Below are 23,716 nucleotides of genomic sequence, written 5' to 3'. Positions count from 1 at the left end.
CAGTGGCTGCAAGAGTGGATTGACTGTTGCTCTCTCTGAGTGGCCTGAGGGCTGGGGATTCCCCAGGGCTTTGGAGTACTCCGAGGTCATGTCTCCTCTTCAGACCCCCACGGCATGCCCGGTTGTGTTCTGCAGCGTCCCAGCCTGTGCTTGGATCGATGATGACACCCTTGTATGCATTCCTTGGAAATCTGAACAAATTGAGTGAGAACACTCTACCGTCTCCTCATCGAATCTGAGGTCCAGCACGTTTCGTCTCTCGGGGGTAGGGGAGAGTGAGGAGTGAGGGCCAGCGTCCCCTTCTGACCTGCATGCAAACACCCAGCAGGGTTCCAGAATTCGAGGTGCTCCTATCTGGGGGTCCACTGTGTCTGCCCATAAGCGGGGTCATCTACGCATATTAGGTCCCTGCTGAAAGACCGTTGAGGGCATGTGAGGGGGAAGGCTCTCCTGCTGGTCTTCAGAGTCGGAGTGTGTGCTGGTGTAGGCCCAGTAAGCTTGCAGCTTGGGAAGGTGTGCTTGGGCCAGGATCACGCTTTGTGCATGCAGCTTCGGGGGCTATTTCTGGAAGCCAAAATGAGGAAGCTTCCCTGGTTGGAGCCTGGAGACTCAGGCCAGGCCTGTGTCCCTCCCTGTCATTTGTTTGGGTGCATCAAAGTTCTTAAGTGCCCGGTGGGGATGGAGCAGTGGATGGGTGTGGGCTGGGGTTGGTCTTCAACGGAAGGGTGTTGATGGATTAGGCCTAGCTATTGCCCATGTCAGCAATTCCACTGCAGCTCCCGGCACAGTTGAGGCACTATGTGGGTCATCATGGAGTGGGGTTAGGACCGAGTGCTGCATTTAAGCCGGCGTGGTGACTGCTGGTCTGCAGAAGCTGGTAAGGCATCATGAGGACATGTCCTGTGTGATGTCGTGGGATGGGCTGTCATGATTGGGTTGCAGGCGCTGGCCACGTCTTCCCAAGAATGTGTCCTGTTCGTGATGGGCTGGCATCAGCTGCCTCTGAAGGGGATGGTTTTGGCAGTACATGAGGATGCAGTTAGGTACTTAAACTGCATAGATTTGTGATCCCGTTGCCGGAGGAATGTCGCCCAAAGTGTGTCTTGCGGGACGTAGAGAAATTAGACATGCTGAAGCGTCTGGGCCACTCTCCTTGGGGGTATTTGAGTTATGCGTACATGCCCTTTGGCCACTTTGTTTCCTTGTTTGGGAATATGCAAAGCAAAAGTGTTTCTCCGAGAGGGCATGATGCGGCCAGCCCGTGTGGCACACAGGAGTTTTGAACAGCTAGAGGTTGATCTGGAGCAGTCCCTTGGCGGAGCAGAGATGTGTTCAGTGTTGCGATGCCAGGTGTGCTGCCGTGGACAGCCACTGTGCCCTTTGAAGCTTACAACTCCCCTCGCAAAACAGAGTTCTTCCATTGGAAATCGGTCTGTCGTCCTCGGGGAGAGTGCCTTTGATCTTTGTGAGGTTCTCGGTAGTGTCACTCTGTCAGTGGAGAAGTGCCACGATGCATGGGGTAGGGTCAGAGTCATCAAAGCAGTCATGCTTGTGGTCTGTCCTAACTGGTATACAGTGAACACGAGTTTGCAGGATGTCTGTGGCTTCGAGGAGAGTCGTGTTGCTCTGTGGGCAGTAGGAGGGCACGTAGGATGACACTGTCAAGAATTTGAGCATTTCCTCCGGGTTCAGGGCCGCCAAACCTGCTGGCTGGGTGCTGGCAACACGTGCCCGGGAAGGTAGCCTAGTTTCCGCAGTGGGGTTTGAACGTGGGTCTTGGTTGCTGAAGCCCACCACTTCCTTTGGTGGGCATACCCATGAGTCCTCGGAAAGTGATTTGGCGTAGTTGGCAACAATTGGCAGTTGGGCCGAATTTCGTTAGCCCCTTGAGAGGTGCCGGGCTGCATGTTGACTATAGCCAGTCGCAGGTCGGCCCACCCATAGGAGGTTTCCTTGCTCCTGAAAATGATGGGAGTGGCCCCAAGTGCACATTAGATATTCTACTGGGAGGCAGGATTTCCAGGTCCATGTATATGTTACACCCACGGCCGGAAGGCAGGTCTCGCCAGGTGTTTGTGCTTTGGCCAGAAGGCTTGGCTGTGGAAGAGTGGAAGTCCGTGGCCTATTTCAGAACCCCCTGGCTTTCAAAGTTCACATTCAGTCTGTTGAAGTTTGAAGGGGTCTTTCGCCATTCACTGCGAGGGTCCAGATCCAGGGCGCTGTGTATAAACTCTGGCTTTTATGGTTCGAGGTCTCAGGAGAGGGCCATAGGGACACACAGAGACCATGGTGAGGATTCAGAGGCACAGAAAGAAGCCCACAAGCGCGTCCTCATGTGCAGTAATACTCACACATGCGCAAATGCGTGAAAACAAAAATATACCCTCTCACGTACGGGCCAACGTACATGCCTTACTTCCTGCAGTCGTGCTGTCAGACATTGAGTTCTCTGTAAAGGTTGACGTCCTTGGGAAGCAGGGTCCGAGCTCAAGCCCAGGTAAAAATTCTCATGAATCATGATTTCTGAGTTCACCATTCCAATTCTGAAACCTGCCTGAATTATGTCCACTTCTCAGGTGCCGCTGCTGGACAAGGCTGGCCGTTGGCAAAGACAAGAAGACCTACGCGTTGCCTGATGACTGTAGGTGCTAAGGAAAAGTGGAAAAATGACGCGGGGGCATGTTGCTAAGCGTGGCTCTGGCTAACTCAGGAAGGTAGGCTTTCACCCACCCTATGATGTGCCATTGGATAGGAGGTTTTCCTCAGACGGTCCCAGTGGCTGCAAGAGTGGATTGACTGTTGCTCTCTCTGAGTGGCCTGAGGGCTGGGGATTCCCCAGGGCTTTGGAGTACTCTGAGGTCATGTCTCCTCTTCAGACCCCCACGGCATGCCCGGTTGTGTTCTGCAGCGTCCCAGCCTGTGCTTGGATCGATGATGACACCCTTGTATGCATTCCTTGGAAATCTGAACAAAATGAGTGAGAACACTCTACCGTATCCTCATCGAATCTGAGGTCCAGCACGTTTCGTCTCTCGGGCGTAGGGGAGAGTGATGAGTGAGGGCCAGCGTCCCCTACTGACCTGCATGCAAACACCCAGCAGGGTTCCAGAATTCGAGGTGCTCCTATCTGGGGGTCCACTGTGTCTGCCCATAAGCGGGGTCATCTACGCATATTAGGTCCCTGCTGAAAGACCGTTGAGGGCATGCGAGGGGGAAGGCTCTCCTGCTGGTCTTCAGAGTCGGAGTGTGTGCTGGTGTAGGCCCAGTAAGCTTGCAGCTTGGGAAGGTGTGCTTGGGCCAGGATCACGCTTTGTGCATGCAGCTTCGGGGGCTATTTCTGGAAGCCAAAATGAGGAAGCTTCCCTGGTTGGAGCCTGGAGCCTCAGGCCAGGCCTGTGTCCCTCCCTGTCATTTGTTTGGGTGCATCAAAGTTCTTTAGTGCCCGGTGGGGATGGAGCAGTGGATGGGTGTGGGCTGGGGTTGGTCTTCAACGGAAGGGTGTTGATGGATTAGGCCTAGCTATTGCCCATGTCAGCAATTCCACTGCAGCTCCCGGCACAGTTGAGGCACTATGTGGGTCATCATGGAGTGGGGTTAGGACCGAGTGCTGCATTTAAGCCGGCGTGGTGACTGCTGGTCTGCAGAAGCTGGTAAGGCATCATGAGGACATGTCCTGTGTGATGTCGTGGGATGGGCTGTCATGATTGGGTTGCAGGCGCTGGCCACGTCTTACCAAGAATGTGTCCTGTTCGTGATGGGCTGGCATCAGCTGCCTCTGAAGGGGATGGTTTTGGCAGTACATGAGGATGCAGTTAGGTACTTAAACTGCATAGATTTGTGATCCCGTTGCCGGAGGAATGTCGCCCAAAGTGTGTCTTGCGGGACGTAGAGAAATTAGACATGCTGAAGCGTCTGGGCCACTCTCCTTGGGGGTATTTGAGTTATGCGTACATGCCCTTTGGCCACTTTGTTTCCTTGTTTGGGAATATGCAAAGCAAAAGTGTTTCTCCGAGAGGGCATGATGCGGCCAGCCCGTGTGGCACACAGGAGTTTTGAACAGCTAGAGGTTGATCTGGAGCAGTCCCTTGGCGGAGCAGAGATGTGTTCAGTGTTGCGATGCCAGGTGTGCTGCCGTGGACAGCCACTGTGCCCTTTGAAGCTTACAAATCCCCTCGCAAAACAGAGTTCTTCCGCTGGAAATCGGTCTGTCGTCCTCGGGGAGAGTGCCTTTGATCTTTGTGAGGTTCTCGGTAGTGTCACTCTGTCAGTGGAGAAGTGCCACGATGCATGGGGTAGGGTCAGTGTCATCAAAGCAGTCATGCTTGCGGTCTGTCCTACCTGGTATACAGTGACCACGTGTTTGCAGGATGTCTGTGGCTTCCAGGAGAGTCGTGTTACTCTGTGGGCAGAAGGAGGGCACGTAGGATGACACTGTCAAGAATTTGAGCGTTTCCTCCGGGTTCAGGGCCGCCAAACCTGCTGGCTGGGTGCTGGCAACACGTGCCCGGAAAGGTAGCCTAGTTTCCGCAGTGGGGTTTGAACGTGGTTCTTGGTTGCTGAAGCCCACCACTTCCTTTGGTGGGCATACCCATGGGTCCTCGGAAAGTGATTTGGCGTAGTTGGCAACAATTGGCAGTTGGGCCGAATTTCGTTAGCCCCTTGAGAGGTGCCGGGCTGCATGTTGACTATAGCCAGTCACAGGTCGGCCCACCCATAGGAGGTTTCCTTGCTCCTGAAAATGATGGGAGTGGCCCCAAGTGTACATTAGATATTCTAATGGGAGGCAGGATTCCCAGGTCCATGTATATGTTACACCCACGGCCGGAAGGCAGGTCTCGCCAGGTGTTTGTGCTTTGGCCAGAAGGCTTGGCTGTGGAAGAGTGGAAGTCCGTGGCCTATTTCAGAACCCCCTGGCTTTCAAAGTTCACATTCAGTCTGTTGAAGTTTGAAGGGGTCTTTCTCCATTCAGTGCGAGGTTCCAGATCCAGGGCCCTGTGTATAAACTCGGGCTTTTATGGTTCGAGGTCTCAGGAGAGGGCCACAGGGACACACAGAGACCATGGTGAGGATTCAGAGGCACAGAAAGAAGCCCACAAGCGCGTCCTCGTGTGCACTAAGAGTCACACATGCGCACATGCGTGAAAACAAAAATATACCCTCTCACGTACGGGCCAACGTACATGCCTTACTTCCTGCAGTCGTGCTGTCAGACATTGAGTTCTCTGTAAAGGTTGACGTCCTTGGGAAGCAGGGTCCGAGCTCAAGCCCAGGTAAAAATTCTCATGAATCATGATTTCTGAGTTCACCATTCCAATTCTGAAACCTGCCTGAATTATGTCCACTTCTCAGGTGCCGCTGCTGGACAAGGCTGGCCGTCGGCAAAGACAAGAAGACCTACGCATTGGCTGATGACTGTAGGTGCTAAGGAAAGGTGGAAAAATGACGTGGGGGCATGTTGCTAAGCGTGGCTCTGGCTAACTCAGGAAGGTAGGCTTTCACCCACCCTGTGATGTGCCATTGGATAGGAGGTTTTCCTCAGACGGTCCCAGTGGCTGCAAGAGTGGATTGACTGTTGCTCTTTCTGAGTGGCCTGAGGGCTGTGGATTCCCCAGGACTTTGGAGAACTCCGAGGTCATGTCTCCTCTTCAGACCCCCACGGCATGCCCAGTTGTGTTCTGCAGCATCCCAGCCTGTGCTTGGATCGATGATGACACCCTTGTATGCATTCCTTGGAAATCTGAACAAAATGAGTGAGAACACTCTACCGTCTCCTCATCGAATCTGAGGTCCAGCACGTTTCGTCTCTCGGGGGTAGGGGAGAGTGAGGAGTGAGGGCCAGCGTCCCCTTCTGACCTGCATGCAAACACCCAGCAGGGTTCCAGAATTCGAGGTGCTCCTATCTGAGGGTCCACTGTGTCTGCCCATAAGCGAGGTCATCTACGCATATTAGGTCCCTGCTGAAAGACCGTTGAGGGCATGCGAGGGGGAAGGCTCTCCTGCTGGTCTTCAGAGTCGGAGTGTGTGCTGGTGTAGGCCCAGTAAGCTTGCAGCTTGGGAAGGTGTGCTTGGGCCAGGATCATGCTATGTGCATGCAGCTTCGGGGGCTATTTCTGGAAGCCAAAATGAGGAAGCTTCCCTGGTTGGAGCCTGGAGCCTCAGACCAGGCCTGTGTCCCTCCCTGTCATTTGTTTGGGTGCATCAAAGTTCTTAAGTGCCCGGTGGGGATGGAGCAGTGGATGGGTGTGGGCTGGGGTTGGTCTTCAACGGAAGGGTGTTGATGGATTAGGCCTAGGTATTGCCCATGTCAGCAATTCCACTGCAGCTCCCGGCACAGTTGAGGCACTATGTGGGTCATCATGGAGTGGGGTTAGGACCGAGTGCTGCATTTAAGCCGGCGTGGTGACTGCTGGTCTGCAGAAGCTGGTAAGGCATCATGAGGACATGTCCTGTGTGATGTCGTGGGATGGGCTGTCATGATTGGGTTGCAGGCGCTGGCCACGTCTTACCAAGAATGTGTCCTGTTCGTGATGGGCTGGCATCAGCTGCCTCTGAAGGGGATGGTTTTGGCAGTACATGAGGATGCAGTTAGGTACTTAAACTGCATAGATTTGTGATCCCGTTGCCGGAGGAATGTCGCCCAAAGTGTGTCTTGCGGGACGTAGAGAAATTAGACATGCTGAAGCGTCTGGGCCACTCTCCTTGGGGGTATTTGAGTTATGCGTACATGCCCTTTGGCCACTTTGTTTCCTTGTTTGGGAATATGCAAAGCAAAAGTGTTTCTCCGAGAGGGCATGATGCGGCCAGCCCGTGTGGCACACAGGAGTTTTGAACAGCTAGAGGTTGATCTGGAGCAGTCCCTTGGCGGAGCAGAGATGCGTTCAGTGTTGCGATGCCAGGTGTGCTGCCGTGGACAGCCACTGTGCCCTTTGAAGCTTACAACTCCCCTCACAAAACAGAGTTCTTCCCTGGAAATTGGTCTGTCGTCCTCGGGGAGAGTGCCTTTGATCTTTGTGAGGTTCTCGGTAGTGACACTCTGTCAGTGGAGAAGTGCCACGATGCATGGGGTAGGGTCAGTGTCATCAAAGCAGTCATGCTTGCGGTCTGTCCTACCTGGTTTACAGTGACCTCGTGTTTGCAGGATGTCTGTGGCTTCCAGGAGAGTCGTGTTGCTCTGTGGGCAGGAGGAGGGCACGTAGGACGACACTGTCAAGAATTTGAGCGTTTCCTCCGGGTTCAGGGCCGCCAAACCTGCTGGCTGGGTGCTGGCAACACGTGCCCGGGAAGGTAGCCTAGTTTCCGCAGTGGGGTTTGAACGTGGGTCTTGGTTGCTGAAGCCCACCACTTCCTGTGGTGGGCATACCCATGGGTCATCGGAAAGTGATTTGGTGTAGTTGGCAACAATTGGCAGTTGGGCCGAATTTCGTTAGCCCCTTGAGAGTTGCCGGGCTGCATGTTGACTATAGCCAGTCGCAGGTCGGCCCACCCATAGGAGGTTTCCTTGCTCCTGAAAATGATGGGAGTTGCCCCATGTGTACATTAGATATTCTAATGGGAGGCAGGATTTCCAGGTCCATGTATATGTTACACCCACGGCCGGAAGGCAGGTCTCGCCAGGTGTTTGTGCTTTGGCCAGAAGGCTTGGCTGTGGAAGAGTGGAAGTCCGTGGCCTATTTCAGAACCCCCTGGCTTTCAAAGTTCACATTCAGTCTGTTGAAGTTTGAAGGGGTCTTTCTCCATTCAGTGCGAGGTTCCAGATCCAGGGCGCTGTGTATAAACTCGGGCTTTTATGGTTCGAGGTCTCAGGAGAGGGCCACAGGGACACACAGAGACCATGGTGAGGATTCAGAGGCACAGAAAGAAGCCCACAAGCGCGTCCTCGTGTGCAGTAATACTCACACATGCGCACATGCGTGAAAACAAAAATATACCCTCTCACGTACGGGCCAACGTACATGCCTTACTTCCTGCAGTCGTGCTGTCAGACATTGAGTTCTCTGTAAAGGTTGACGTCCTTGGGAAGCAGGGTCCGAGCTCAAGCCCAGGTAAAAATTCTCATGAATCATGATCTCTGAGTTCACCATTCCAATTCTGAAACCTGCCTGAATTATGTCCACTTCTCAGGTGCTGCTGCTGGACAAGGCTGGCCGTCGGCACAGACAAGAAGACCTACGCATTGGCTGATGACTGTAGCTGCTAAGGAAAAGTGGAAAAATGACGTGGGGGCATGTTGCTAAGCGTGGCTCTGGCTAACTCAGGAAGGTAGGCTTTCACCCACCCTGTGATGTGCCATTGGATAGGAGGTTTTCCTCAGACGGTCCCAGTGGCTGCAAGAGTGGATTGACTGTTGCTCTTTCTGAGTGGCCTGAGGGCTGTGGATTCCCCAGGACTTTGGAGAACTTCGAGGTCATGTCTCCTCTTCAGACCCCCACGGCATGCCCGGTTGTGTTCTGCAGCATCCCAGCCTGTGCTTGGATCGATGATGACACCCTTGTATGCATTCCTTGGAAATCTGAACAAAATGAGTGAGAACACTCTACCGTCTCCTCATCGAATCTGAGGTCCAGCACGTTTCGTCTCTCGGGGGTAGGGGAGAGTGAGGAGTGAGGGCCAGCGTCCCCTTCTGACCTGCATGCAAACACCCAGCAGGGTTCCAGAATTCGAGGTGCTCCTATCTGAGGGTCCACTGTGTCTGCCCATAAGCGGGGTCATCTACGCATATTAGGTCCCTGCTGAAAGACCGTTGAGGGCATGCGAGGGGGAAGGCTCTCCTGCTGGTCTTCAGAGTCGGAGTGTGTGCTGGTGTAGGCCCAGTAAGCTTGCAGCTTGGGAAGGTGTGCTTGGGCCAGGATCATGCTATGTGCATGCAGCTTCGGGGGCTATTTCTGGAAGCCAAAATGAGGAAGCTTCCCTGGTTGGAGCCTGGAGCCTCAGGCCAGGCCTGTGTCCCTCCCTGTCATTTGTTTGGGTGCATCAAAGTTCTTTAGTGCCCGGTGGGGAGGGAGCAGTGGATGGGTGTGGGCTGGGGTTGGTCTTCAACGGAAGGGTGTTGATGGATTAGGCCTAGCTATTGCCCATGTCAGCAATTCCACTGCAGCTCCCGGCACAGTTGAGGCACTATGTGGGTCATCATGGAGTGGGGTTAGGACCGAGTGCTGCATTTAAGCCGGCGTGGTGACTGCTGGTCTGCAGAAGCTGGTAAGGCATCATGAGGACATGTCCTGTGTGATGTCGTGGGATGGGCTGTCATGATTGGGTTGCAGGCGCTGTCCACGTCTTACCAAGAATGTGTCCTGTTCGTGATGGGCTGGCATCAGCTGCCTCTGAAGGGGATGGTTTTGGCAGTACATGAGGATGCAGTTAGGTACTTAAACTGCATAGATTTGTGATCCCGTTGCCGGAGGAATGTCGCCCAAAGTGTGTCTTGCGGGACGTAGAGAAATTAGACATGCTGAAGCGTCTGGGCCACTCTCCTTGGGTGTATTTGAGTTATGCGTACATGCCCTTTGGCCACTTTGTTTCCTTGTTTGGGAATATGCAAAGCAAAAGTGTTTCTCCGAGAGGGCATGATGCGGCCAGCCCGTGTGGCACACAGGAGTTTTGAACAGCTAGAGGTTGATCTGGAGCAGTCCCTTGGCGGAGCAGAGATGCGTTCAGTGTTGCGATGCCAGGTGTGCTGCCGTGGACAGCCACTGTGCCCTTTGAAGCTTACAACTCCCCTCACAAAACAGAGTTCTTCCGTTGGAAATTGGTCTGTCGTCCTCGGGGAGAGTGCCTTTGATCTTTGTGAGGTTCTCGGTAGTGACACTCTGTCAGGGGAGAAGTGCCACGATGCATGGGGTAGTGTCAGTGTCATCAAAGCAGTCATGCTTGCGGTCTGTCCTACCTGGTTTACAGTGACCTCGTGTTTGCAGGATGTCTGTGGCTTCCAGGAGAGTCGTGTTGCTCTGTGGGCAGGAGGAGGGCACGTAGGATGACACTGTCAAGAATTTGAGCGTTTCCTCCGGGTTCAGGGCCGCCAAACCTGCTGGCTGGGTGCTGGCAACATGTGCCCGGGAAGGTAGCCTAGTTTCCGCAGTGGGGTTTGAACGTGGGTCTTGGTTGCTGAAGCCCACCACTTCCTGTGGTGGGCATACCCATGGGTCCTCGGAAAGTGATTTGGCGTAGTTGGCAACAATTGGCAGTTGGGCCGAATTTCGTTAGCCCCTTGTGAGGTGCCGGGCTGCATGTTGACTATAGCCAGTCACAGGTCGGCCCACCCATAGGAGGTTTCCTTGCTCCTGAAAATGATGGGAGTGGCCCCAAGTGTACATTAGATATTCTAATGGGAGGCAGGATTTCCAGGTCCATGTATATGTTACACCCACGGCCGGAAGGCAGGTCTCGCCAGGTGTTTGTGCTTTGGCCACAAGGCTTGGCTGTGGAAGAGTGGAAGTCCGTGGCCTATTTCAGAACCCCCTGGCTTTCAAAGTTCACATTCAGTCTGTTGAAGTTTGAAGGGGTCTTTTCGCCATTCACTGTGAGGGTCCAGATCCAGTGCGCTGTGTATAAACTCTGGCTTTTATGGTTCGAGGTCTCAGGAGAGGGCCATAGGGACACACAGAGACCATGGTGAGGATTCAGAGGCACAGAAAGAAGCCCACAAGCGCGTCCTCATGTGCAGTAATACTCACACATGCGCACATGCGTGAAAACAAAAATATACCCTCTCACGTACGGGCCAACGTACATGCCTTACTTCCTGCAGTCGTGCTGTCAGACATTGAGTTCTCTGTAAAGGTTGACGTCCTTGGGAAGCAGGGTCCGAGCTCAAGCCCAGGTAAAAATTCTCATGAATCATGATTTCTGAGTTCACCATTCCAATTCTGAAACCTGCCTGAATTATGTCCACTTCTCAGGTGCCGCTGCTGGACAAGGCTGGCCGTCGGCAAAGACAAGAAGACCTACGCGTTGGCTGATGACAGTAGGTGCTAAGGAAAAGTGGAAAAATGACGCGGGGGCATGTTGCTAAGCGTGGCTCTGGCTAACTCAGGAAGGTAGGCTTTCACTCACCCTATGATGTGCCATTGGATAGGAGGTTTTCCTCAGACGGTCCCAGTGGCTGCAAGAGTGGATTGACTGTTGCTCTTTCTGAGTGGCCTGAGGGCTGTGGATTCCCCAAGACTTTGGAGAACTCCGAGGTCATGTCTCCTCTTCAGACCCCCACGGCATGCCCGGTTGTGTTCTGCAGCGTCCCAGCCTGTGCTTGGATCGATGATGACACCCTTGTATGCATTCCTTGGAAATCTGAACAAAATGAGTGAGAACACTCTACCGTCTCCTCATCGAATCTGAGGTCCAGCACGTTTCGTCTCTCGGGGGTAGGGGAGAGTGAGGAGTGAGGGCCAGCGTCCCCTTCTGACCTGCATGCAAACACCCAGCAGGGTTCCAGAATTCGAGGTGCTCCTATCTGAGGGTCCACTGTGTCTGCCCATAAGCGGGGTCATCTACGCATATTAGGTCCCTGCTGAAAGACCGTTGTTGGCATGCGAGGGGGAAGGCTCTCCTGCTGGTCTTCAGAGTCGGAGTGTGTGCTGGTGTAGGCCCAGTAAGCTTGCAGCTTGGGAAGGTGTGCTTGGGCCAGGATCACGCTTTGTGCATGCAGCTTCGGGGGCTATTTCTGGAAGCCAAAATGAGGAAGCTTCCCTGGTTGGAGCCTGGAGCCTCAGACCAGGCCTGTGTCCCTCCCTGTCATTTGTTTGGGTGCATCAAAGTTCTTAAGTGCCCGGTGGGGATGGAGCAGTGGATGGGTGTGGGCTGGGGTTGGTCTTCAACGGAAGGGTGTTGATGGATTAGGCCTAGGTATTGCCCATGTCAGCAATTCCACTGCAGCTCCCGGCACAGTTGAGGCACTATGTGGGTCATCATGGAGTGGGGTTAGGACCGAGTGCTGCATTTAAGCCGGCGTGGTGACTGCTGGTCTGCAGAAGCTGGTAAGGCATCATGAGGACATGTCCTGTGTGATGTCGTGGGATGGGCTGTCATGATTGGGTTGCAGGCGCTGGCCACGTCTTACCAAGAATGTGTCCTGTTCGTGATGGGCTGGCATCAGCTGCCTCTGAAGGGGATGGTTTTGGCAGTACATGAGGATGCAGTTAGGTACTTAAACTGCATAGATTTGTGATCCCGTTGCCGGAGGAATGTCGCCCAAAGTGTGTCTTGCGGGACGTAGAGAAATTAGACATGCTGAAGCGTCTGGGCCACTCTCCTTGGGGGTATTTGAGTTATGCGTACATGCCCTTTGGCCACTTTGTTTCCTTGTTTGGGAATATGCAAAGCAAAAGTGTTTCTCCGAGAGGGCATGATGCGGCCAGCCCGTGTGGCACACAGGAGTTTTGAACAGCTAGAGGTTGATCTGGAGCAGTCCCTTGGCGGAGCAGAGATGTGTTCAGTGTTGCGATGCCAGGTGTGCTGCCGTGGACAGCCACTGTGCCCTTTGAAGCTTACAAATCCCCTCGCAAAACAGAGTTCTTCCGCTGGAAATCGGTCTGTCGTCCTCGGGGAGAGTGCCTTTGATATTTGTGAGGCTCTCGGTAGTGTCACTCTGTCAGTGGAGAAGTGCCACGATGCATGGGGTAGGGTCAGTGTCATCAAAGCAGTCATGCTTGTGGTCTGTCCTACCTGGTATACAGTGACCACGTGTTTGCAGGATGTCTGTGGCTTCCAGGAGAGTCGTGTTACTCTGTGGGCAGAAGGAGGGCACGTAGGATGACACTGTCAAGAATTTGAGCGTTTCCTCCGGGTTCAGGGCCGCCAAACCTGCTGGCTGGGTGCTGGCAACACGTGCCCCTGAAGGTAGCCTAGTTTCCGCAGTGGGGTTTGAACGTGGGTCTTGGTTGCTGAAGCCCACCACTTCCTGTGGTGGGCATACCCATGGGTCATCGGAAAGTGATTTGGTGTAGTTGGCAACAATTGGCAGTTGGGCCGAATTTCGTTAGCCCCTTGAGAGTTGCCGGGCTGCATGTTGACTATAGCCAGTCGCAGGTCGGCCCACCCATAGGAGGTTTCCTTGCTCCTGAAAATGATGGGAGTGGCCCCATGTGTACATTAGATATTCTAATGGGAGGCAGGATTTCCAGGTCCATGTATATGTTACACCCACGGCCGGAAGGCAGGTCTCGCCAGGTGTTTGTGCTTTGGCCAGAAGGCTTGGCTGTGGAAGAGTGGAAGTCCGTGGCCTATTTCAGAACCCCCTGGCTTTCAAAGTTCACATTCAGTCTGTTGAAGTTTGAAGGGGTCTTTCTCCATTCAGTGCGAGGTTCCAGATCCAGGGCCCTGTGTATAAACTCTGGCTTTTATGGTTCGAAGTCTCCGGAGAGGGCCACAGGGACACACAGAGACCATGGTGAGGATTCAGAGGCACAGAAAGAAGCCCACAAGCGCGTCCTCGTGTGCACTAAGAGTCACACATGCGCACATGCGTGAAAACAAAAATATACCCTCTCACGTACGGGCCAACGTACATGCCTTACTTCCTGCAGTCGTGCTGTCAGACATTGAGTTCTCTGTAAAGGTTGACGTCCTTGGGAAGCAGGGTCCGAGCTCAAGCCCAGGTAAAAATTCTCATGAATCATGATCTCTGAGTTCACCATTCCAATTCTGAAACCTGCCTGAATTATGTCCACTTCTCAGGTGCCGCTGCTGGACAAGGCTGGCCGTCGGCAAAGACAAGAAGACCTATGCATTGGCTGATGACTGTAGGTGCTAAGGAAAGGTAGAAAAATGATGTGGGGGCTTGTTGCTAAGCGTGGCTCTGGCTAACTCAGGAAGGTAGGCTTTCACCCACCCTGTGATGTGCCATTGGATAGGAGGTTTTCCTCAGACGGTCCCAGTGGCTGCAAGAGTGGATTGACTGTTGCTCTTTCTGAGTGGTCTGAGGGCTGTGGATTCCCCAGGACTTTGGAGAACTCCGAGGTCATGTCTCCTCTTCAGACCCCCACGGCATGCCCTGTTGTGTTCTGCAGCGTCCCAGCCTGTGCTTGGATCGATGATGACACCCTTGTATGCATTCCTTGGAAATCTGAACAAAATGAGTGAGAACACTCTACCGTCTCCTCATCGAATCTGAGGTCCAGCACGTTTCGTCTCTCGGGGGTAGGGGAGAGTGAGGAGTGAGGGCCAGCGTCCCCTTCTGACCTGCATGCAAACACCCAGCAGGGTTCCAGGATTCGAGGTGCTCCTATCTGAGGGTCCACTGTTTCTGCCCATAAGCGGGGTCATCTACGCATATTAGGTCCCTGCTGAAAGACCGTTGAGGGCATGCGAGGGGGAAGGCTCTCCTGCTGGTCTTCAGAGTCGGAGTGTGTGCTGGTGTAGGCCCAGTAAGCTTGCAGCTTGGGAAGGTGTGCTTGGGCCAGGATCACGCTTTGTGCATGCAGCTTCGGGGGCTATTTCTGGAAGCCAAAATGAGGAAGCTTCCCTGGTTGGAGCCTGGAGCCTCAGACCAGGCCTGTGTCCCTCCCTGTCATTTGTTTGGGTGCATCAAAGTTCTTAAGTGCCCGGTGGGGATGGAGCAGTGGATGGGTGTGGGCTGGGGTTGGTCTTCAACGGAAGGGTGTTGATGGATTAGGCCTAGCTATTGCCCATGTCAGCAATTCCACTGCAGCTCCCGGCACAGTTGAGGCACTATTTGGGTCATCATGGAGTGGGGTTAGGACCGAGTGCTGCATTTAAGCCGGCGTGGTGACTGCTGGTCTGCAGAAGCTGGTAAGGCATCATGAGGACATGTCCTGTGTGATGTCGTGGGATGGGCTGTCATGATTGGGTTGCAGGCGCTGGCCACATCTTACCAAGAATGTGTCCTGTTCGTGATGGGCTGGCATCAGCTGCCTCTGAAGGGGATGGTTTTGGCAGTACATGAGGATGCAGTTAGGTACTTAAACTGCATAGATTTGTGATCCCGTTGCCGGAGGAATGTCGCCCAAAGTGTGTCTTGCGGGACGTAGAGAAATTAGACATGCTGAAGCGTCTGGGCCACTCTCCTTGGGGGTATTTGAGTTATGCGTACATGCCCTTTGGCCACTTTGTTTCCTTGTTTGGGAATATGCAAAGCAAAAGTGTTTCTCCGAGAGGGCATGATGCGGCCAGCCCGTGTGGCACACAGGAGTTTTGAACAGCTAGAGGTTGATCTGGAGCAGTCCCTTGGCGGAGCAGAGATGCGTTCAGTGTTGCGATGCCAGGTGTGCTGCCGTGGACAGCCACTGTGCCCTTTGAAGCTTACAACTCCCCTCACAAAACAGAGTTCTTCCGTTGGAAATTGGTCTGTCGTCCTCGGGGAGAGTGCCTTTGATCTTTGTGAGGTTCTCGGTAGTGACACTCTGTCAGTGGAGAAGTGCCACGATGCATGGGGTAGGGTCAGTGTCATCAAAGCAGTCATGCTTGCGGTCTGTCCTACCTGGTTTACAGTGACCTCGTGTTTGCAGGATGTCTGTGGCTTCCAGGAGAGTCGTGTTGCTCTGTGGGCAGGAGGAGGGCACGTAGGACGACACTGTCAAGAATTTGAGCGTTTCCTCCGGGTTCAGGAACGCCAAACCTGCTGGCTGGGTGCTGGCAACATGTGCCCGGGAAGGTAGCCTAGTTTCCGCAGTGGGGTTTGAACGTGGTTCTTGGTTGCTGAAGCCCACCACTTCCTTTGGTGGGCATACCCATGGGTCCTCGTAAAGTGATTTGGCGTAGTTGGCAACAATTGGCAGTTGGGCCGAATTTCGTTAGCCCCTTGAGAGGTGCCGGGCTGCATGTTGACTATAGCCAGTCGCAGGTCGGCCCACCCATAGGAGGTTTCCTTGCTCCTGAAAATGATGGGAGTGGCCCCAAGTGCACATTAGATATTCTACTGGGAGGCAGGATTTCCAGGTCCATGTATATGTTACACCCACGGCCGGAAGGCAGGTCTCGCCAGGTGTTTGTGCTTTGGCCAGAAGGCTTGGCTGTGGAAGAGTGGAAGTCCGTGGCCTATTTCAGAACCCCCTGGCTTTCAAAGTTCACATTCAGTCTGTTGAAGTTTGAAGGGGTCTTTCGCCATTCACTGTGAGGGTCCAGATCCAGGGCGCTGTGTATAAACTCTGGCTTTTATGGTTCGAAGTCTCCGGAGAGGGCCACAGGGACACACAGAGACCATGGTGAGGATTCAGAGGCACAGAAAGAAGCCCACAAGCGCGTCCTCGTGTGCACTAAGAGTCACACATGCGCACATGCGTGAAAACAAAAATATACCCTCTCACGTACGGGCCAACGTACATGCCTTACTTCCTGCAGTCGTGCTGTCAGACATTGAGTTCTCTGTAAAGGTTGACGTCCTTGGGAAGCAGGGTCCGAGCTCAAGCCCAGGTACAAATTCTCATGAATCATGATCTCTGAGTTCACCATTCCAATTCTGAAACCTGCCTGAATTATGTCCACTTCTCAGGTGCCGCTGCTGGACAAGGCTGGCCGTCGGCAAAGACAAGAAGACCTATGCATTGGCTGATGACTGTAGGTGCTAAGGAAAGGTAGAAAAATGACGTGGGGGCTTGTTGCTAAGCGTGGCTCTGGCTAACTCAGGAAGGTAGGCTTTCACCCACCCTGTGATGTGCCATTGGATAGGAGGTTTTCCTCAGACGGTCCCAGTGGCTGCAAGAGTGGATTGACTGTTGCTCTTTCTGAGTGGTCTGAGGGCTGTGGATTCCCCAGGACTTTGGAGAACTCCGAGGTCATGTCTCCTCTTCAGACCCCCACGGCATGCCCTGTTGTGTTCTGCAGCGTCCCAGCCTGTGCTTGGATCGATGATGACACCCTTGTATGCATTCCTTGGAAATCTGAACAAAATGAGTGAGAACACTCTACCGTCTCCTCATCGAATCTGAGGTCCAGCACGTTTCGTCTCTCGGGGGTAGGGGAGAGTGAGGAGTGAGGGCCAGCGTCCCCTTCTGACCTGCATGCAAACACCCAGCAGGGTTCCAGGATTCGAGGTGCTCCTATCTGAGGGTCCACTGTTTCTGCCCATAAGCGGGGTCATCTACGCATATTAGGTCCCTGCTGAAAGACCGTTGAGGGCATGCGAGGGGGAAGGCTCTCCTGCTGGTCTTCAGAGTCGGAGTGTGTGCTGGTGTAGGCCCAGTAAGCTTGCAGCTTGGGAAGGTGTGCTTGGGCCAGGATCACGCTTTGTGCATGCAGCTTCGGGGGCTATTTCTGGAAGCCAAAATGAGGAAGCTTCCCTGGTTGGAGCCTGGAGCCTCAGACCAGGCCTGTGTCCCTCCCTGTCATTTGTTTGGGTGCATCAAAGTTCTTAAGTGCCCGGTGGGGATGGAGCAGTGGATGGGTGTGGGCTGGGGTTGGTCTTCAACGGAAGGGTGTTGATGGATTAGGCCTAGCTATTGCCCATGTCAGCAATTCCACTGCAGCTCCCGGCACAGTTGAGGCACTATTTGGGTCATCATGGAGTGGGGTTAGGACCGAGTGCTGCATTTAAGCCGGCGTGGTGACTGCTGGTCTGCAGAAGCTGGTAAGGCATCATGAGGACATGTCCTGTGTGATGTCGTGGGATGGGCTGTCATGATTGGGTTGCAGGCGCTGGCCACATCTTACCAAGAATGTGTCCTGTTCGTGATGGGCTGGCATCAGCTGCCTCTGAAGGGGATGGTTTTGGCAGTACATGAGGATGCAGTTAGGTACTTAAACTGCATAGATTTGTGATCCCGTTGCCGGAGGAATGTCGCCCAAAGTGTGTCTTGCGGGACGTAGAGAAATTAGACATGCTGAAGCGTCTGGGCCACTCTCCTTGGGGGTATTTGAGTTATGCGTACATGCCCTTTGGCCACTTTGTTTCCTTGTTTGGGAATATGCAAAGCAAAAGTGTTTCTCCGAGAGGGCATGATGCGGCCAGCCCGTGTGGCACACAGGAGTTTTGAACAGCTAGAGGTTGATCTGGAGCAGTCCCTTGGCGGAGCAGAGATGCGTTCAGTGTTGCGATGCCAGGTGTGCTGCCGTGGACAGCCACTGTGCCCTTTGAAGCTTACAACTCCCCTCACAAAACAGAGTTCTTCCGTTGGAAATTGGTCTGTCGTCCTCGGGGAGAGTGCCTTTGATCTTTGTGAGGTTCTCGGTAGTGACACTCTGTCAGTGGAGAAGTGCCACGATGCATGGGGTAGGGTCAGTGTCATCAAAGCAGTCATGCTTGCGGTCTGTCCTACCTGGTTTACAGTGACCTCGTGTTTGCAGGATGTCTGTGGCTTCCAGGAGAGTCGTGTTGCTCTGTGGGCAGGAGGAGGGCACGTAGGACGACACTGTCAAGAATTTGAGCGTTTCCTCCGGGTTCAGGAACGCCAAACCTGCTGGCTGGGTGCTGGCAACATGTGCCCGGGAAGGTAGCCTAGTTTCCGCAGTGGGGTTTGAACGTGGTTCTTGGTTGCTGAAGCCCACCACTTCCTTTGGTGGGCATACCCATGGGTCCTCGTAAAGTGATTTGGCGTAGTTGGCAACAATTGGCAGTTGGGCCGAATTTCGTTAGCCCCTTGAGAGGTGCCGGGCTGCATGTTGACTATAGCCAGTCGCAGGTCGGCCCACCCATAGGAGGTTTCCTTGCTCCTGAAAATGATGGGAGTGGCCCCAAGTGCACATTAGATATTCTACTGGGAGGCAGGATTTCCAGGTCCATGTATATGTTACACCCACGGCCGGAAGGCAGGTCTCGCCAGGTGTTTGTGCTTTGGCCAGAAGGCTTGGCTGTGGAAGAGTGGAAGTCCGTGGCCTATTTCAGAACCCCCTGGCTTTCAAAGTTCACATTCAGTCTGTTGAAGTTTGAAGGGGTCTTTCGCCATTCACTGTGAGGGTCCAGATCCAGGGCGCTGTGTATAAACTCTGGCTTTTATGGTTCGAGGTCTCAGGAGAGGGCCATAGGGACACACAGAGACCATGGTGAGGATTCAGAGGCACAGAAAGAAGCCCACAAGCGCGTCCTCATGTGCAGTAATACTCACACATGCGCACATGCGTGAAAACAAATATATACCCTCTCACGTACGGGCCAACGTACATGCCTTACTTCCTGCAGTCGTGCTGTCAGACATTGAGTTCTCTGTAAAGGTTGACGTCCTTGGGAAGCAGGGTCCGAGCTCAAGCCCAGGTAAAAATTCTCATGAATCATGATTTCTGCGTTCACCATTCCAATTCTGAAACCTGCCTGAATTATGTCCACTTCTCAGGTGCCGCTGCTGGACAAGGCTGGCCGTCGGCAAAGACAAGAAGACCTACGCGTTGGCTGATGACTGTAGGTGCTAAGGAAAAGTGGAAAAATGACGCGGGGGCATGTTGCTAAGCGTGGCTCTGGCTAACTCAGGAAGGTAGGCTTTCACCCACCCTATGATGTGCCATTGGATAGGAGGTTTTCCTCAGACGGTCCCAGTGGCTGCAAGAGTGGATTGACAGTTGCTCTTTCTGAGTGGCCTGAGGGCTGTGGATTCCCCAGGGCTTTGGAGTACTCCGAGGTCATGTCTCCTCTTCAGACCCCCACGGCATGCCCGGTTGTGTTCTGCAGCATCCCAGCCTGTGCTTGGATCAATGATGACACCCTTGTATGCATTCCTTGGAAATCTGAACAAAATGAGTGAGAACACTCTACCGTCTCCTCATCGAATCTGAGGTCCAGCACGTTTCGTCTCTCGGGGGTAGGGGAGAGTGAGGAGTGAGGGCCAGCGTCCCCTTCTGACCTGCATGCAAACACCCAGCAGGGTTCCAGAATTCGAGGTGCTCCTATCTGAGGGTCCACTGTGTCTGCCCATAAGCGGGGTCATCTACGCATATTAGGTCCCTGCTGAAAGACCGTTGAGGGCATGCGAGGGGGAAGGCTCTCCTGCTGGTCTTCAGAGTCGGAGTGTGTGCTGGTGTAGGCCCAGTAAGCTTGCAGCTTGGGAAGGTGTGCTTGGGCCAGGATCACGCTTTGTGCATGCAGCTTCGGGGGCTATTTCTGGAAGCCAAAATGAGGAAGCTTCCCTGGTTGGAGCCTGGAGCCTCAGACCAGGCCTGTGTCCCTCCCTGTCATTTGTTTGGGTGCATCAAAGTTCTTAAGTGCCCGGTGGGGATGGAGCAGTGGATGGGTGTGGGCTGGGGTTGGTCTTCAACGGAAGGGTGTTGATGGATTAGGCCTAGCTATTGCCCATGTCAGCAATTCCACTGCAGCTCCCGGCACAGTTGAGGCACTATGTGGGTCATCATGGAGTGGGGTTAGGACCGAGTGCTGCATTTAAGCCGGCGTGGTGACTGCTGGTCTGCAGAAGCTGGTAAGGCATCATGAGGACATGTCCTGTGTGATGTCGTGGGATGGGCTGTCATGATTGGGTTGCAGGCGCTGGCCACGTCTTACCAAGAATGTGTCCTGTTCGTGATGGGCTGGCATCAGCTGCCTCTGAAGGGGATGGTTTTGGCAGTACATGAGGATGCAGTTAGGTACTTAAACTGCATAGATTTGTGATCCCGTTGCCGGAGGAATGTCGCCCAAAGTGTGTCTTGCGGGACGTAGAGAAATTAGACATGCTGAAGCGTCTGGGCCACTCTCCTTGGGGGTATTTGAGTTATGCGTACATGCCCTTTGGCCACTTTGTTTCCTTGTTTGGGAATATGCAAAGCAAAAGTGTTTCTCCGAGAGGGCATGATGCGGCCAGCCCGGGTGGCACACATGAATTTTGAACAGCTAGAGGTTGATCTGGAGCAGTCCCTTGGCGGAGCAGAGATGCGTTCAGTGTTGCGATGCCAGGTGTGCTGCCATGGACAGCCACTGTGCCCTTTGAAGCTTACAACTCCCCTCACAAAACAGAGTTCTTCCGTTGGAAATTGGTCTGTCGTCCTCGGGGAGAGTGCCTTTGATCTTTGTGAGGTTCTCGGTAGTGACACTCTGTCAGTGGAGAAGTGCCACGATGCATGGGGTAGGGTCAGTGTCATCAAAGCAGTCATGCTTGCGGTCTGTCCTACCTGGTTTACAGTGACCTCGTGTTTGCAGGATGTCTGTGGCTTCCAGGAGAGTCGTGTTGCTCTGTGGGCAGGAGGAGGGCACGTAGGATGACACTGTCAAGAATTTGAGCGTTTCCTCCAGGTTCAGGGCCGCCAAACCTGCTGGCTGGGTGCTGGCAACACGTGCCCGGAAAGGTAGCCTAGTTTCCGCAGTGGGGTTTGAACGTGGGTCTTGGTTGCTGAAGCCCACCACTTCCTGTGGTGGGCATACCCATGGGTCCTCGGAAAGTGATTTGGCGTAGTTGGCAACAATTGGCAGTTGGGCCGAATTTCGTTAGCCCCTTGAGAGGTGCCGGGCTGCATGTTGACTATAGCCAGTCACAGGTCGGCCCACCCATAGGAGGTTTCCTTGCTCCTGAAAATGATGGGAGTGGCCCCAAGTGTACATTAGATATTCTAATGGGAGGCAGGATTCCCAGGTCCATGTATATGTTACACCCACGGCCGGAAGGCAGGTCTCGCCAGGTGTTTGTGCTTTGGCCAGAAGGCTTGGCTGTGGAAGAGTGGAAGTCCGTGGCCTATTTCAGAACCCCCTGGCTTTCAAAGTTCACATTCAGTCTGTTGAAGTTTGAAGGGGTCTTTCGCCATTCACTGTGAGGGTCCAGATCCAGGGCGCTGTGTATAAACTCTGGCTTTTATGGTTCGAGGTCTCAGGAGAGGTCCATAGGGACACACAGAGACCATGGTGAGGATTCAGAGGCACAGAAAGAAGCCCACAAGCGCGTCCTCATGTGCAGTAATACTCACACATGCGCACATGCGTGAAAACAAAAATATACCCTCTCACGTATGGGCCAACGTACATGCCTTACTTCCTGCAGTCGTGCTGTCAGACATTGAGTTCTCTGTAAAGGTTGACGTCCTTGGGAAGCAGGGTCCGAGCTCAAGCTCAGGTAAAAATTCTCATGAATCATGATTTCTGAGTTCACCATTCCAATTCTGAAACCTGCCTGAATTATGTCCACTTCTCAGGTGCCACTGCTGGACAAGGCTGGCCGTCGGCAAAGACAAGAAGACCTACGCGTTGGCTGATGACTCTAGGTGCTAAGGAAAAGTGGAAAAATGACGCGGGGGCATGTTGCTAAGCGTGGCTCTGGCTAACTCGGGAAGGTAGGCTTTCACCCACCCTATGATGTGCCATTGGATAGGAGGTTTTCCTCAGACGGTCCCAGTGGCTGCAAGAGTGGATTGACTGTTGCTCTTTCTGAGTGGCCTGAGGGCTGTGGATTCCCCAGGGCTTTGGAGTACTCCGAGGTCATGTCTCCTCTTCAGACCCCCACGGCATGCCCGGTTGTGTTCTGCAGCGTCCCAGCCTGTGCTTGGATCGATGATGACACCCTTGTATGCATTCCTTGGAAATCTGAACAAAATGAATGAGAACACTCTACCTCTCCTCATCGAATCTGAGGTCCAGCACGTTTCGTCTCTCGGGGGTAGGGGAGAGTGAGGAGTGAGGGCCAGCGTCCCCTTCTGACCTGCATGCAAACACCCAGCAGGGTTCCAGAATTCGAGGTGCTCCTATCTGAGGGTCCACTGTGTCTGCCCATAAGCGGGGTCATCTACGCATATTAGGTCCCTGCTGAAAGACCGTTGAGGGCATGCGAGGGGGAAGGCTCTCCTGCTGGTCTTCAGAGTCGGAGTGTGTGCTGGTGTAGGCCCAGTAAGCTTGCAGCTTGGGAAGGTGTGCTTGGGCCAGGATCACGCTTTGTGCATGCAGCTTCGGGGGCTATTTCTGGAAGCCAAAATGAGGAAGCTTCCCTGGTTGGAGCCTGGAGCCTCAGACCAGGCCTGTGTCCCTCCCTGTCATTTGTTTGGGTGCATCAAAGTTCTTAAGTGCCCGGTGGGGATGGAGCAGTGGATGGGTGTGGGCTGGGGTTGGTCTTCAACGGAAGGGTGTTGATGGATTAGGCCTAGCTATTGCCCATGTCAGCAATTCCACTGCAGCTCCCGGCACAGTTGAGGCACTATGTGGGTCATCATGGAGTGGGGTTAGGACCGAGTGCTGCATTTAAGCCGGCGTGGTGACTGCTGGTCTGCAGAAGCTGGTAAGGCATCATGAGGACATGTCCTGTGTGATGTCGTGGGATGGGCTGTCATGATTGGGTTGCAGGCGCTGGCCACGTCTTACCAAGAATGTGTCCTGTTCGTGATGGGCTGGCATCAGCTGCCTCTGAAGGGGATGGTTTTGGCAGTACATGAGGATGCAGTTAGGTACTTAAACTGCATAGATTTGTGATCCCGTTGCCGGAGGAATGTCGCCCAAAGTGTGTCTTGCGGGACGTAGAGAAATTAGACATGCTGAAGCGTCTGGGCCACTCTCCTTGGGGGTATTTGAGTTATGCGTACATGCCCTTTGGCCACTTTGTTTCCTTGTTTGGGAATATGCAAAGCAAAAGTGTTTCTCCGAGAGGGCATGATGCGGCCAGCCCGTGTGGCACACAGGAGTTTTGAACAGCTAGAGGTTGATCTGGAGCAGTCCCTTGGCAGAGCAGAGATGTGTTCAGTGTTGCGATGCCAGGTGTGCTGCCGTGGACAGCCACTGTGCCCTTTGAAGCTTACAAATCCCCTCGCAAAACAGAGTTCTTCCGCTGGAAATCGGTCTGTCGTCCTCGGGGAGAGTGCCTTTGATATTTGTGAGGCTCTCGGTAGTGTCACTCTGTCAGTGGAGAAGTGCCACGATGCATGGGGTAGGGTCAGTGTC

At 53.7% G+C, this 23,716-nt stretch overlaps 9 non-coding genes across 9 annotated transcripts; all 9 read left to right on the top strand.

Annotated features, from left to right (window-relative positions):
• The first annotated feature begins 152 nt into the window (after positions 1-152).
• LOC132489883 (small nucleolar RNA SNORD116) lies at positions 153-244 on the top strand. Its single transcript, XR_009532251.1, has one exon. It is a non-coding gene; the product is annotated as a small nucleolar RNA SNORD116 (small nucleolar RNA).
• A 2,681-nt stretch (positions 245-2,925) lies between these two features.
• On the top strand, positions 2,926-3,017 carry LOC132489860 (small nucleolar RNA SNORD116). Its single transcript, XR_009532228.1, has one exon. It is a non-coding gene; the product is annotated as a small nucleolar RNA SNORD116 (small nucleolar RNA).
• Positions 3,018-5,698: 2,681 nt separating this feature from the next.
• LOC132489817 (small nucleolar RNA SNORD116) lies at positions 5,699-5,790 on the top strand. The gene has a single exon (XR_009532188.1). It is a non-coding gene; the product is annotated as a small nucleolar RNA SNORD116 (small nucleolar RNA).
• A 2,680-nt stretch (positions 5,791-8,470) lies between these two features.
• LOC132489816 (small nucleolar RNA SNORD116) lies at positions 8,471-8,562 on the top strand. The gene has a single exon (XR_009532187.1). It is a non-coding gene; the product is annotated as a small nucleolar RNA SNORD116 (small nucleolar RNA).
• Positions 8,563-11,244: 2,682 nt separating this feature from the next.
• LOC132489815 (small nucleolar RNA SNORD116) lies at positions 11,245-11,336 on the top strand. Its single transcript, XR_009532186.1, has one exon. It is a non-coding gene; the product is annotated as a small nucleolar RNA SNORD116 (small nucleolar RNA).
• A 2,681-nt stretch (positions 11,337-14,017) lies between these two features.
• On the top strand, positions 14,018-14,109 carry LOC132489814 (small nucleolar RNA SNORD116). Its single transcript, XR_009532185.1, has one exon. It is a non-coding gene; the product is annotated as a small nucleolar RNA SNORD116 (small nucleolar RNA).
• Positions 14,110-16,790: 2,681 nt separating this feature from the next.
• Positions 16,791-16,882, top strand: LOC132489813 (small nucleolar RNA SNORD116). The gene has a single exon (XR_009532184.1). It is a non-coding gene; the product is annotated as a small nucleolar RNA SNORD116 (small nucleolar RNA).
• Positions 16,883-19,563: 2,681 nt separating this feature from the next.
• LOC132489875 (small nucleolar RNA SNORD116) lies at positions 19,564-19,655 on the top strand. The gene has a single exon (XR_009532243.1). It is a non-coding gene; the product is annotated as a small nucleolar RNA SNORD116 (small nucleolar RNA).
• A 2,681-nt stretch (positions 19,656-22,336) lies between these two features.
• On the top strand, positions 22,337-22,427 carry LOC132489492 (small nucleolar RNA SNORD116). The gene has a single exon (XR_009531902.1). It is a non-coding gene; the product is annotated as a small nucleolar RNA SNORD116 (small nucleolar RNA).
• The last annotated feature ends 1,289 nt before the right edge of the window (positions 22,428-23,716 follow it).

Source organism: Mesoplodon densirostris, chromosome 4 (genome assembly GCF_025265405.1).
Source record: "Mesoplodon densirostris isolate mMesDen1 chromosome 4, mMesDen1 primary haplotype, whole genome shotgun sequence".
Taxonomy (NCBI): domain Eukaryota; kingdom Metazoa; phylum Chordata; class Mammalia; order Artiodactyla; family Ziphiidae; genus Mesoplodon; species Mesoplodon densirostris.
The sequence above is the reverse complement of the archived record's forward strand: the minus strand, read 5'-3'. Positions and strand labels throughout refer to the sequence as shown.